Source organism: Pseudochaenichthys georgianus, chromosome 14, assembly GCF_902827115.2.
Source record: "Pseudochaenichthys georgianus chromosome 14, fPseGeo1.2, whole genome shotgun sequence".
NCBI lineage: Eukaryota > Metazoa > Chordata > Actinopteri > Perciformes > Channichthyidae > Pseudochaenichthys > Pseudochaenichthys georgianus.
This window is the reverse complement of record NC_047516.1, coordinates 39,631,894-39,644,984: the sequence shown is the minus strand read 5'-3', so window position 1 is coordinate 39,644,984 and position 13,091 is coordinate 39,631,894. Positions and strand designations below refer to the sequence as shown.

Here is a 13,091-nt window from a genome sequence, read left to right as displayed (position 1 = left end):
GTCATCAATTCTGGTCCACCTAAAAACCAATGTTAAACTCTTTAGCAGTGTGTGGAACCCTGGATGTCCGAACATGCAACCATTCCTCCCTCCTTTATCAAGGATTTAAAAACAGAAGTCATTTCATATTTCCTATGGTAATAACTATGCCACAATGGTGAAATCAATTATTTAGATTGGAATACTATATCTGGCTTGGCACCAGCTCTCCCTTTAACATTATCCATACAGATAAAGATTTGTCTTATAGAGTGGTTCCCAAAACTATCCCACTACTTTATTCACACGTGAATAAAAATGTCAAAGAATATTCTGTTAACCTGATGAAAAGATTGAAGAATATGGTTGTACTTTGTCATGTGGCCCCCTTTAACCCTCAGTGTGTTCTCATTTTACTCTAATAGTTCACTGCTATTTTTAATTTCTTTACGTATTTATGCTTTAAATGTGCGTTTTGTGAATAAGTGTGTTTATGTGTAAACTCACTCATTCCCGTTTTCCTTTTCTCCTCCTCTGGTTTTCTCAAGCCGTGACCCCGGCCTCCTCACTTCTAATTGACCATGCCAACTCCTCTGATTCTGTGTTCTCTTCAGTCCCTCAGCTGTAACTTCATCCGCTGTCAGCCATTGGCCCAGTTACCTCTGCATGCCCCATCTTGCACTGCTTTGCATTTTATCCCCTCCTTTACAGTCTCTCTGCTGTTTTTATGGGGGGCAGATTCTGCTCTCATCTCCCACGCTTTGCTCTTGTGCTCAGCTTGGAACTTCATGGTCCTGTCTGAGGGACTGATGAGCGTAGATTTCTGCCCGTCAGCATGCTGTCTGGTTCTGGATGTCACAGGCGGAGATAGTTCTGGCTGCAGTCTTGTTGTTGTCGTTTCAGCTCTGGTTCTCTGTCTGTTCGATGGAGAAGGAGGAGTTTCCTGTTGGGTTAGGTCTTTTGTCTGCTTGGAGGGTCGGGACCGTAGCCTTTTCTAACTCAGAGGGGGAGTCCAGGTCTCGGGACGCATTACCTATAAAAAATCTAGCACACTGAGGTTAAATAAATCCAACCCTTTCCACTCTGACTCTTTGTAATCATACTATCTGTCTTAATTGTTAAATGCCATCTAAACAACCTAATTGATGTCTACAAATGATATTACAAAAACTCACTCTAAAAATTGTTTCATCCATTGCTACATATGTACCCAACATAACTCTTTCAGGAAACCATTTTCTCCTATACATTGAAAAACGTACATGTTTCCAGCATCACATATTCCACACACCACGAAAGAGCATCTACATATTTTCTCCAATATTTTAAGCTAGTTTCTATAACAAGATTATCACGTGTGACATAATAATCAGATGTCTTGTTTGCTAACCAAGAATATTAAACTTCAAAATGTCTTTTGGCCAGTTGAAGTCCTGCTTACTTCATCCTTAAACTCTACTTTAATTATTTGAAACCAAAAAAAAGGTCTTCCTTCTCCACCATGATCCTATCTCTATATCAAAGTTCAGACAAACTGATGATTTATCTTCAGAAACCATGAGGAATGACTCATAAAACACTATTTTCCCTTACTTCAGTTCTAAATCAAATGAGCCAGACAGGAAACCCCCTTTAACCACTTGCTTATCCTATTATTTTGATCAAAGTTGTGTTACAAGCAGGTTAGATCTGTAATGAATTAAAATCAATATTTAAAGACGCAATATAAGTTAAATATATTGTTAAGGTAATTACTGTTTTATTGTGAAGGCATCTCTGGCGGACAGCGGCCTTTGGCTTTTATTTTGAAAGGCCGTTCCGGAACAGCCGTGTTCCTAGAAACACGGCAAATTGACAATCGTTCCAATGCATTAACTATAGTCGTGAAAGAGACAAGGAGGGGGAAGGCGTGTGGAAGCAAGCAATGAACTGAAAATGCCACCAATCCTGTTTTAACGTGATGGCGCACATTGAAAACCTAAACGCCTTGTCATAACTGACAAGCGTTCAAAAACCTTTCTGCTTATCCCTTAGGCCACTATTTTTGTCTTATTCATAACCTAAAAATACAATTGTGATGAATAGCTTGCTTTTGTATCATTACATTTACCAACATAAAACAAGGTCTGTACTAATCAACAATGACAACCCACAGACAGCTCATTTAGTTAAATATACGCAATATATTGACTTCGCTTTTATTTATCCGACTTAATTAACGTGCTTCCCCCCCTTTCAGCCACTAGATGGCAGCAGCAGAGCACAAATGAGCTTCACTCTTCTGACTCAATGTCTGATATCCATAGACAATGCTCATACAGGTTATTTAGGTAAAAATCACACAGATTTATTCCCCTTACATTTTGTCCGGCTTGATAACGTGCTTCATATGTCGTCACGCAGGACTCTCTGCCTACCTTGCGATCAACGTTATGTTTACGTCAGCCTTTCAAATTAATTTTTACAGACAAGGGAAACGGGAGCCGGTCTCGTCACAATGTAGGTGACGTTAGCGCTCTCTCCCAAGGATTTAACAGATAAAAGTCCGCTGACACTTTCGCTTATTTGGTCTTGGACTCTTATTTTACCCCCAGTTATAAACGGCGGACCGATCTCAAATATCGACCATCCAGGTTTCGCCGTCTGGGACTTGCACCCAAAACTCACGAACTGCACCGCTCCTACGCCACTTCAGGACTAAACTACCTGAAGATCCACGCAAACTGCTCTAATTTCTTGTTACGCAGGACTCTCTATACCTGACGATCAACGTTCACGTGTTATATATAACTTTCCTAACATGGTATAAAATATGCATTGTATACTCCATTCAAACTTCAAAAACACTCTGAAACCTTCCACAGCCCTGTCTACACGGAAACGTCGGGTCACCATTTGTTAGGAGATATAGGCAGACAACTTGTCCACTTTCTTAAATCTCCTCGCGTTCCTACACGAGCCATTATCTTACAGGAAGGAAACCCAGAACCTACAAGTAACCGTTTAACAATAATCCACTTTAATGGTAATATACAATGCAATACAATCAAGTACAATCAATACAGTACAAATTACATACAGTTCTGTGGGATCCCACATTTACCTGATACTCACGTGAGCCAGCCAGCCAGCCAGCCAGCCAGCCAGCCAGCCAGCCAGCCAGCCAGCCAGAGAAGAAAGAGACCGAACACAGCGGGGTTTCTGTCTATATCCCTCGCTGACCCAAGGAGGAGTTATCTGCGCCTCCCTTCCAGACCAGTGATTGGCTGCCCAAATTATCATCAACACCCCACATCTTAAGTCCCCAATCCCAGTGGCTCAGCTTCCTTATCACAGGGATCTGAGATGACTATGTCAACTCCACACCTTCCCCCTCTTCCTTTGTCCTCACAAAACCACATGTTAGCAGGCCCAAAACCAGCCCAGTTTTCTACACAAATCATTTTCAAGCTTCTTCACAGTTTGCACGAATACATACAAATATTTCCTTACAATAGCCAGATATATTAAATACACACTTTGACTTGGTGCAGGCAGTAGATTACAAAACAGCAGTTGAGAACACACTGAAAAGTTACCGAAGTAACGAGAAAGCACATGAGGTCTATGACACGACCAAGGCCCTGTGCAATGATCTTGATATTCCCGAAACTGTGACACAGAGGAAGAAGCGTAGAAACATGGAAGACGTTGTAGTCAAGGCATCATGTGGAGCAATGTGAAACATTAAACATAAATCAACTGGTGTACAAAACTCACATACCTGCATTTCAATGGACAGCATAAAAGGACACGTGAGCTGGGTTCTGGTGCTCAGATTAGCTATTGATGATCACGTTGATAAATCATATAAAACAAATAGCCAATCACACAAAAAACATGTTGCTGTGACTGTGAGCATTAAGCAATTAACATTAAACTAAACAAACACAACAGTACGTTATTGTCCTTATAAAATAAAAACATACATTTTGTCCACCGAGATAATACAGGCACCTTACCCTCAAGAGATCCTCACGTGCTATGAGAATCTCCCACAATCCATTGCCGTAACAAAGCTAATGCAGGCACACGTTTGTGACACCAGATGGCGCAATTGTGTATGTGCGTGTGGGGAGTCTTGCAGTAGAACATTTGACTGTAGTGCCGCCACTGTGGGCTAAGCCCCGAATGTTTCCAGGTCCAGGCGACGCCCCTGGGATAAGCATCGAATCTGGACACCTCGTTCACCCTGCGGTAGTCCACACAGAACCGGATTGACCCGTCGGACTTACGTACCAGCACGACGGGGCAACACCAGTCACTGGTGGACTCTTCTATCACTCCCATCTCTAGCATAGCCTGAAGCTCCGCCTGAACAATTTTCCTCTTGTGTTCAGGCAGCCGATAGGGCCGTGAACGAATGGCCACGCCCTGGGGCGTTTCTATGCGGTGGTGTATGAGAGAGGTGCGCCCTGGCAGCGGGGAGAACACGTCGGCGAACTGCCTTTGCAACGAAGCAACGTCTGCTCTCTGGCCCGGTGAGAGATTGTCGCCACATCAGACCGGGGCTAATTTGTTGCTTTTAATGACCTCCGGTCCCAACTCATCTCTCTCAATCACCGTGGTGGCCAGAGAAACAGACGCCACCTCCCTCCATGCTTTCAGGAGGTTAAGGTGGTAAATCTGTGTTGCTCCCCCCCTGTCAGAATGCACCTCCTCATAATCTACATCCCCCACTCGTCGTGTGACCACGAAGGGTCCTTGCCACTTGGCGAGTAGTTTAGAGCTAGAGGATGGGAGTAATACAAGCACTTTATCTCCCGGTGAAAATTGTCTCAGTTTCGACCCTCTGTTGTACAGGCGCTGCTGACGTTCCTGAGCCTGGAGCAAATTCTCCCGTGATATCTGCCCCAGTGAGTGGAGATTTGCTCGCAGGTCCATAACGTACTGTATTTTGTTTTTACTGGTGCTTGGACCCTCCTCCCAGTTTTCCTTAACTAGGTCCAAAACACCCCGGGGCTTCCTGCCAAATAACAGCTCAAAGGGAGAAAATCCCGTGGAGGACTGGGGCACCTCCCGCACTGCAAACAACAGAGGATCTAGCCAGTTATCCCAATTACGACTACCTTCGTGAACGAACTTACGAACCATGTTCTTTAGTTTTTTATTAAACCGTTCCACCAGGCCGTCGGTCTGAGGATGGTAAACACTAGTCCGGATTGAATGGACGCCCAATAGATCATACAGCTCGCGTAGTGTGCGTGACATAAACTGTGTACCCTGGTCAGTCAGGATCTCTTTCGGGATCCCGACTCGGGAGATAATGTGAAACCGTAGTCTGCTCTGCACGCAGGCTTCCTCCAAGTTTACAGTAAAACAAACTGGTGGTGTGACCAATGACCATTTACAATTATTAATACTATTACTATTATTAGCATATATATATTTATATATATTTTGGTTGAAACTAAGCCAGAAAAAAAAAAAAACATAAAAAAATATATATATATAAATAAAATCGATTTTAAAAAATAATATTCGATTATGGAGACTGTAGCGAATATTCGAATAATCGCTGGCATCCCTAATAGGCAGACAGGGAAAGTCTGCAGCTGTATGGGTTCACTATGCACCCTCTCTCCTGAGTCCCTAAAGAGCACGGGGAGAGCGCAAGTGCCCCCTATGTCCCCACACTTAGACACTGACCCCGTGCAGAGTGTGTACGGACTATAGTATGGAAGGCTCTCCCCCTCCCGAGGGGAGCCCTTTAACCCTGTAAAGGCCCTGACACACCAACCCGATTTTGGGAGTCAGAGGCCGTCAGAGGCTGTCGGGCATTCGCGGCGCCGAGTCAGGTTGGTGTGTCCCGCACCGTCGACCGTGACACGCCTTATTTGGACTGCCAGACCCATGCATGGCCGATTCAACATGTTGAATCGGCCATGCATCGGGTCTGGCAGTCGGACCAAATAATCACTCTGATTGGCTGTTCAGCTAGCAAATCAGTGCATGAGAAGCGAAGCGGAAGTGAGGGACGTAAACAAATGATTTAAGAAGGCACACACAGACTGCTATTCATTTTCATCTCATCATGGCGATCTGGAATGATGCAAACGAAGACCTGCTCATCACCTTGATCCAGGAGAGGCCAGCTCTGTATGATATTACGGAGAAAAGATACTCTTCTCCTTCTCTGTCTTCCAGTTGTTGCCTCTTTTGAATGACGAATACACACTACCGCCGCCTGCTGGTAAGGAGAGTTATTGCCACTCACGCACTGAAGTCGGTGCGGTGTGTTCCCGTGCGACATATGGCCAAAACGCAGGAGAACACGGCCGGGCAACAGCCGACTTCAGCGTCGGCTAGTCCTCTGGTGACTGCTTGGTGTGTCAGGGCCTTAAGGGCCCAAAGCGCATTACGTCACCCCGCGACCCTCCAGGAGTCCGGAGAAACGTAAGCGCATTTACGCCCGGGGAAGGGGTCAGATGCCCACTGACCCACAGACCCCCCCTCCTCACCAGTCCTGTGTTGCCCCAGCAAGCACAGATGCTGAGAAAGAGCCAGACATATCCAAGAGATAACACTTTATGAACGGGACGGGTGGCGCAGTGGTCTGTGCGTTTGATCATCAGATCAAGGGGGCGTGCGGAACTCCAGTTCGAAACCCGCTCCCGCCCCACTGCGTCAGGCCGTTGTGTCCTTGGGCAAGACACTTCACCCGAATTTGCTCCTGTGGGTATTGTCCACAGTAGATATTTGTAAAGCGCTTTGAGAGTCTTTGATAAAGCGCTATAATAAATATAAGGATTATTATTATTATTATGAAGGGACCTGGCGTTGACCAAGACGCCGCCGTGCATATATCCTCCACACTCGCACCGTTGAATAAAGCTGTCGACGCAGCCACAGCTCGGGTGGAGTGCGCACGGACCCCCGTGGGACAGGCTCTCCCTGCCTGCTCGTAGGCGTGTGCAATGCCTCCGCAAAGCCAGCCTGCCAGGCATTTCTTGGACAGAGCTTTTCCAGTCACCCCGCCCCCAAAGCACACAAACAGCTGTTCAGTGCGTCTCAGGGTAGCTGTGCGCTCTACATAACATGCTAACATGCTAACGCGCGCACCGGGCAGAGGAGGTGTAATTTAGCTTCCCTGGCCCCACCATGGGGTGGAAGACTAAATACCCCCAACTGAATAGCCCTCGACCTGAACGCACTCCTTAGGCTCTTGGGTATAAAGGAGGGGTTCGGTCTGAGTGTCGCCCCGCCCCGGTCACCCCGAACCAGTAAATAGCTCGGGTGCACCGACAGAGCGGTTAACTCGGACACTCTTTTGGCTGACGTTAAGGCAAGTAGCAACGCTGTCTTCCACGACAGAGCTTTCAGGGAGGAGAGCTCTAGAGGCTCAAATGGTTCTGTGACCAGAGAAACGGGCACCAGCGGCAGGTCCCACTGCGGGGTGGAGGCGCGCACTACTGGGCGCCGCCTCCTGACCCCCTGTAAAAACCGCGACATCAGTGGTTGACTAAAGGCTGACCTGCCGTTGAATCCCTCATGACAGGACGAGATGGCTGCTGCACACACTTTACAGTAGAATGAGCAAGTCCTCTGTCCACCAGTAACTGTGAAAAGGACAAAACAGAGCCCAACTCACAATATAGGGGCTCTATTTTACGCTCCTCACACCATCGCTGGAATTCCAGCCACCTCTGCCTGTAACAGGCTGTGGTGGATCCCGCTCTAGCTGCCTGGATAGACTGAATAACGCTGTCAGACAATCCACCCTGTCTCAGCCTGTCCCTCTCAGGAGCCAAGCCTGGAGAGGACGGCCCAGAGTGGGTAACGCCCCGATTGCACCTGGCTCTTGAGACATCGCCCCCCCAGAACTGGGGAATCGCCCAGGGCTGGCCCACTGTCATTAGTGTCATCTCTGAGTACCACGGAGCCCCGACGCGATCCGGCGCTACCAGAATGACTGCCAGACGTTCTCGAGGCAGCGGTGAAAAGGCGTAGAGCAGCTTCCTTGGCCCGTGTGCAAACGCGTCCACCCCCAAAGGCGGGTCGTCGCCCAGGGCCATGGAGAACCACAGGGCACAGTGGCTGTTGCGCCGGCTGGCGAACAGATCCACTTCCGCTCTCCCGAACTGGGCCCAGATCTGCTTCACCACCTCTGGGTGAAGAGTCCATTCGCCTGGCAGGGGGCTGCCCCTCAACATGAGGTCGGCCCCCCTGTTCTCCAGTCCCGGGATATGGAGGGCTCTCAGAGATAACACTACCTCTGAAGCCCATAACCACAGCCTCTCCGCTGTGGCCAACAAGGTGGCGGAGCGGTATCCGCCTTGCCTGTTGATATAAGCCACTGTGGCGCTGTTGTCGCTCCTGACCATTACATGCCTCCCTGAATTAGGGGCATGAAATGCTGGAGGACTAACACTACCGCCCGTAGCTCTAGGAGGTTGCTGTGTCGTGTTTCTGTTAGAGACCAGCGCCCACCTATAGCCCTCTTCAGGCAGGTCCCTCCCCATCCTGTTCCCGTGAACACTGTGATGTAGGAGGTTACCCGTCCCAGTGGAGACCCCCTCCAGAGGCGCCCGGGAGATCCCCAGAACCGGAGGTTGCCCTCCACTGAGGGGGGGATGGTCACCAGCCGCTGTTTGTCCCTCTTGGGATCCAAACGCAGGCTGGAGAACCACGTCTGCAGGCGGCGCATATGCAGTAACCCCTGCGGGACCACAATGTGAGCAGCCGTAATGAAACTCAAAGTCTGCATGACAGTTAAAGCTGTCACTGTCGCCCCCTGTCGCAGCCTGTGCACCGCCTGGAGAAGGGACGCACTTCTGCTCCCTGACAGGGTGGCGCGCAGCGCGCCTGCATCGAGCACCACTCCCAACTACCACGCCCGTTGGTGAGGTATGGGGGTGCTCTTTTTTCAGACGCTGCAAAACTGGAGTGAATAGCCCCGTTTCAGCATCCTGTCCATCCACTTTGTTAGTACACAAAGTTTCCATTCCCCATAACATTGTGTTAATGGAAAGCCCTCAGTTGTGGGGCCGCAGCTATGAAGCTGTGATACTCTCTGGTGACCCGTTCTGCCGCAAAACTCCCCATGAAGGGAAGATTTGCCCATGGAGGGTCGACACAGAAAGGGCCGATTATTTACTCAGGTCCCTGAACGCACCGCCGCACGTTCCACCATAATGCTGTTTTTACCACTACGGTAAACAGCATTTAATCGGAGTCTTTATAGGCGTAGTGTGTTCTACTGAGGTCCCTGAACGCACCGCCACGCGCTCTTGTGTGAGTGCGGGCGCCGCCATAATGCAGCCTTTACCACTATGGAAAAATACCTCTTCCAGGAAAAGTTTCCTGAAGAGCGTCCCACCCCTCGGAACACCGAGCATAAGCAGTTAAAAAGTCACTCGTGGGAAGAAAGACTTGACAACCTCCCATCAGCAACAACAATGGAGCTAAAGGCGAGCGAGGCACTGCCCCCTGGAGCAGACACCAACTACGCAGTGGGGAAATGCCTAAACAGAATAAGATCTGGTGTTGGACGTGCAAAAGCCACTCTCGCCAAATGGAGATACCTAAATGACGGGGACGTTGTGTGTGACTGCGGCATTGAACCACCAACCATGCAGTGTGTTCTCTGACAGCAATACGCCGGCCATAATGTCCCTGTACCCGCATAGCGCTCTCCTTTAGATAGCACTCCCTGCGGTTCACCCCTCTCATCTGCGCATGCCCACTAGCCACCTCCTTTACAGGAGCTACAGCTGGGGCAGCGAATGGGGAATTTGTACGGTTAACATTGTGTGTAAGTGTAGCATTTGTGGAAACAAAAGACACTCAGATTTGGATACAGATCAACGTCATTCTTATTAGAATAATAAGCCCAATAATCGCTCTGACCTGGTGAGGCGGGGGCATCTCTAGCAATGATCGAGTAGCCCACACATCATCATCCAGGGAGAGTACAGCCCTGGGCGGTGGACTTCCATGGACGCCGGACTCGGAAGGAATGGCGAACGTGAAATGGCACCGCCTCGGCCATATCCTGGTCCCCCAAACACTCGAAGCAGAGGTGGTGGGAATCGGCGCCCGCTATCTTTCTTTCTCTTTCTTCCTTTCTCTCAAAAAATACGTCTCGGACTCAGTGCTAAGCTATCACCTCCGCTCGCTGAAGAGTAAAGGATGGTGGTCAGGAGGCGAGGCCTCCTTTTATACGGAAGTGAGATGCGCACGCATTCAGGTAGGCCCGCCCCGGAGCCGGCTACGTCTATAGAAATCTCAGTAGGTGAATGCTTGCATGATAAGGTAGTACCCATAGAGTCCAGTAGAGGGCGGAGCCTGTGAGAGATGTAACCACCAATGAGCGATCAGCATGAGCGATCAGCTCGAGCTACCAGCGAGTCGTTTCCCATAAAGCATTTTGTTCGCTTCTGCAGCTCGTGGAGAGAAACTGCTCCGCCTCGCTCTCAAGGTTACCGGCGTCTTTGTCCCGCGAGATTTCAACGTCTCATGTAGTCGAGCCTCCAGAGCAAGTCTGACAAAATGACTAACCATCATGCAACGCACTTGTAAGACGGAGGTCGCAATAGCGCAGGTCTGCGTCGGTCTCAACCGAGCCTTTTATCTTCACCTTTCATGCAACGCCGTCACTGCAATCTCTCCTTCATAGCTCAGCTTCTCCAGAGCGTAGTTTTTTGACAAATGTAGTTCCGTCTAATCCAAAATTCGATTCAAGGTTCTTTATTTGTCATACGAACATAGCTACAGAGTAGTTATGTCGATGAAAATCTTCTCCAACAGTGCAACACAATAATACAGAAAAACAGAAAAATATAGTCCATCCATCTTCTCCCGCTTATCCGTGGTCGAGTCGCGGAGAAAAGTATGGTGCAAGTAAATATTAAAAAGTAAATACAAAAAGAAAAATAGTTTTAAAAAAGTGAAATAAGAGTCTATATGCAAGCTATTGGAATGATATATTAGATAAATAATTTCTAAGTAGCAGATGAATGTGATGGATGTTGTTTCAACAGTTCAGGTGTTTAACAGTCTTATGGCCTGTGGGATGAAACTGTCTCTGAATCTGGTGGTTTTTGTCCGGATGCTGCGGTACCGCCTGCCAGGCAGCACACTGAACAGTTTGTGGCTGGGGTGATGGGGGTCTTTTATAATCCTGAGGGCTTTCTTCCTGAGCCGCTGGGAGTATAGGTCCTCCATGAATGGCAGCTCCGTCCTGGTGATGTTCTGTGCAGTTTTCACCACCCTCTGTAAAGCCTTACGATTGAGGGCAGTGCAGCTGCTGTACCAGGCAGCGATGCAGCCAGGCAGGATACTCTCTATGGTCACCTGTAGAAGTAGCAGAGTATCCTGGAGTCCATGTTGAACCTCCTCAGCCTGCGGAGGAAGATTTGGTGATGGTGGTGGTGTGAAGAGTCCATGTCAGGTCCTCAGTGATGTGAACACAGAGGAACCTGAAGCTGCTGACTCTCTCCACCGTAGTCCCATTGATGGCGATGGGGGCGTGTCCCTCTCTCTGCTGCTTCCTGTAATCCACAATCAGCTCCTTTGTTTTGCTGACGTTGAGATGGAGGTTGTTATCCTGGCACCAAGATGTCAGGTTTTCGACCTCCTCTCTGTACCGCGTCTCGTCGCCTTCTGTGATCTAGCCGATGACGGTCGTGTCGTCAGCAAACTTCACGATGGTGTTGGAGCTGTGTATGGCCACGCAGTCGTGTGTGAACAGGGAGTAGAGGAGAGGGCTGAGCACGCAGCCTTGAGGAGCTCCGGTGTTGAGGGTCAGGGTGGAGGATGTGATGTTTCCCACCCGCACTGCCTGGGGTCTGCTCGTCAGGAAGTTCAGGATCCAGTCACAGAGGGCGCTGTTGAGCCCGAGGTCTCTGAGCTTGATGACCAGCTTGGAGGGCACAATGGTATTGAAGGCTGAACTGTAATCAATGAACAGCATTGTCACACATGTGTTCCTCTGGTCCAGGTGTGAGAGGGCAGTGTGGATGGTGAGGGCTATGGCGTCGTCTGTGGACCTGTTGGCTCTGTAGGCAAACTGCAGGGGGTCCAGAGAGTCAGGGAGGGAGGAGGTGAGGAAGGTTTTGACTAACCGCTCAAAGCACTTCATGATGATGGAGGTGAGTGCTACTGGGCGGTAGTCGTTGAGGCTGGTGATTTTTGTCTTTTTGGGGACAGGAACGATGGTGGAGTGTACAGGTAGCAGTAAGCTTTACTCTGACAAAATATGTCTCAGGAAAGTTTGTTTGACACTTTACTTAAAACAAAAGGTATCAAATACAAACACATATTTTCACAGGTCAAAACACTATGTTGCTCTGTGCTTCTTTCTGCTTCTCACTCACAATCACCAGCAGCTGCCGTCGGCTATAACGTCTCGTAATCACAATACAGCTGCAGTCGTCTATGCCGTCAATTCCACACGGCTGGTTCAAATAAATGATATAATTAATAACACTATCAACAAAGGATTATAATATACAAATATATCAAACTATACATTTGAACATATGGCTCCTACAAAGACGTTAAGAGAAAAGTTATATTTGCATGTCCCTTTGTGATGGATGCATTATTATCATTTTGATTGACAAGACATCCTGAAGTAAAGGTTGTTGTCATTTGACTTCTATCTCATTTTTCATTACCTAGACTAGAGGATAACATGTAACACTTGGCTCATCTTGCCCGTATCCCCTACCTCAGCTTATTTTTTCCGCACTGTGAACTATCTGCTGTCGGGATGTTCCGTCTGTTTGGAGTCCTGCCTTTAACCATCTGCTCATTTTCAACAGACCATTAGAAGAAAGCATTCTGAGAGCACTGTGACATTGGTTTTATTTCATACTGCACAATTTATGACTGCAATAGTATTACCTGACTGGAGGTCACATTTACAATGTACAATAGCAGCTGCAGAGCCATAAAGACATGGAGGAACCACGTCATCAGCCTGAGAAGCTGTTAGTTGAATAGGTTTTGAAAGTCTTACCATTGGTGTCGTTTTAATGTGAACTTTTAGATTTGGCAGGCATTCATGGCACATCTCAACACAAGCCACTGTCCTGAATGAATCATACATGCTGCTATCAACATGTCAG

At 48.2% G+C, this 13,091-nt stretch overlaps 1 protein-coding gene across 3 annotated transcripts in view; it reads left to right on the top strand.

Moving 5' to 3' along the window:
• dlg2 (discs, large homolog 2 (Drosophila)) overlaps nt 1-13,091 on the top strand; it is a 407,394-nt gene that overhangs the window by 314,018 nt on the left and 80,285 nt on the right. The gene's annotated exons all lie outside the window — the stretch shown is intronic.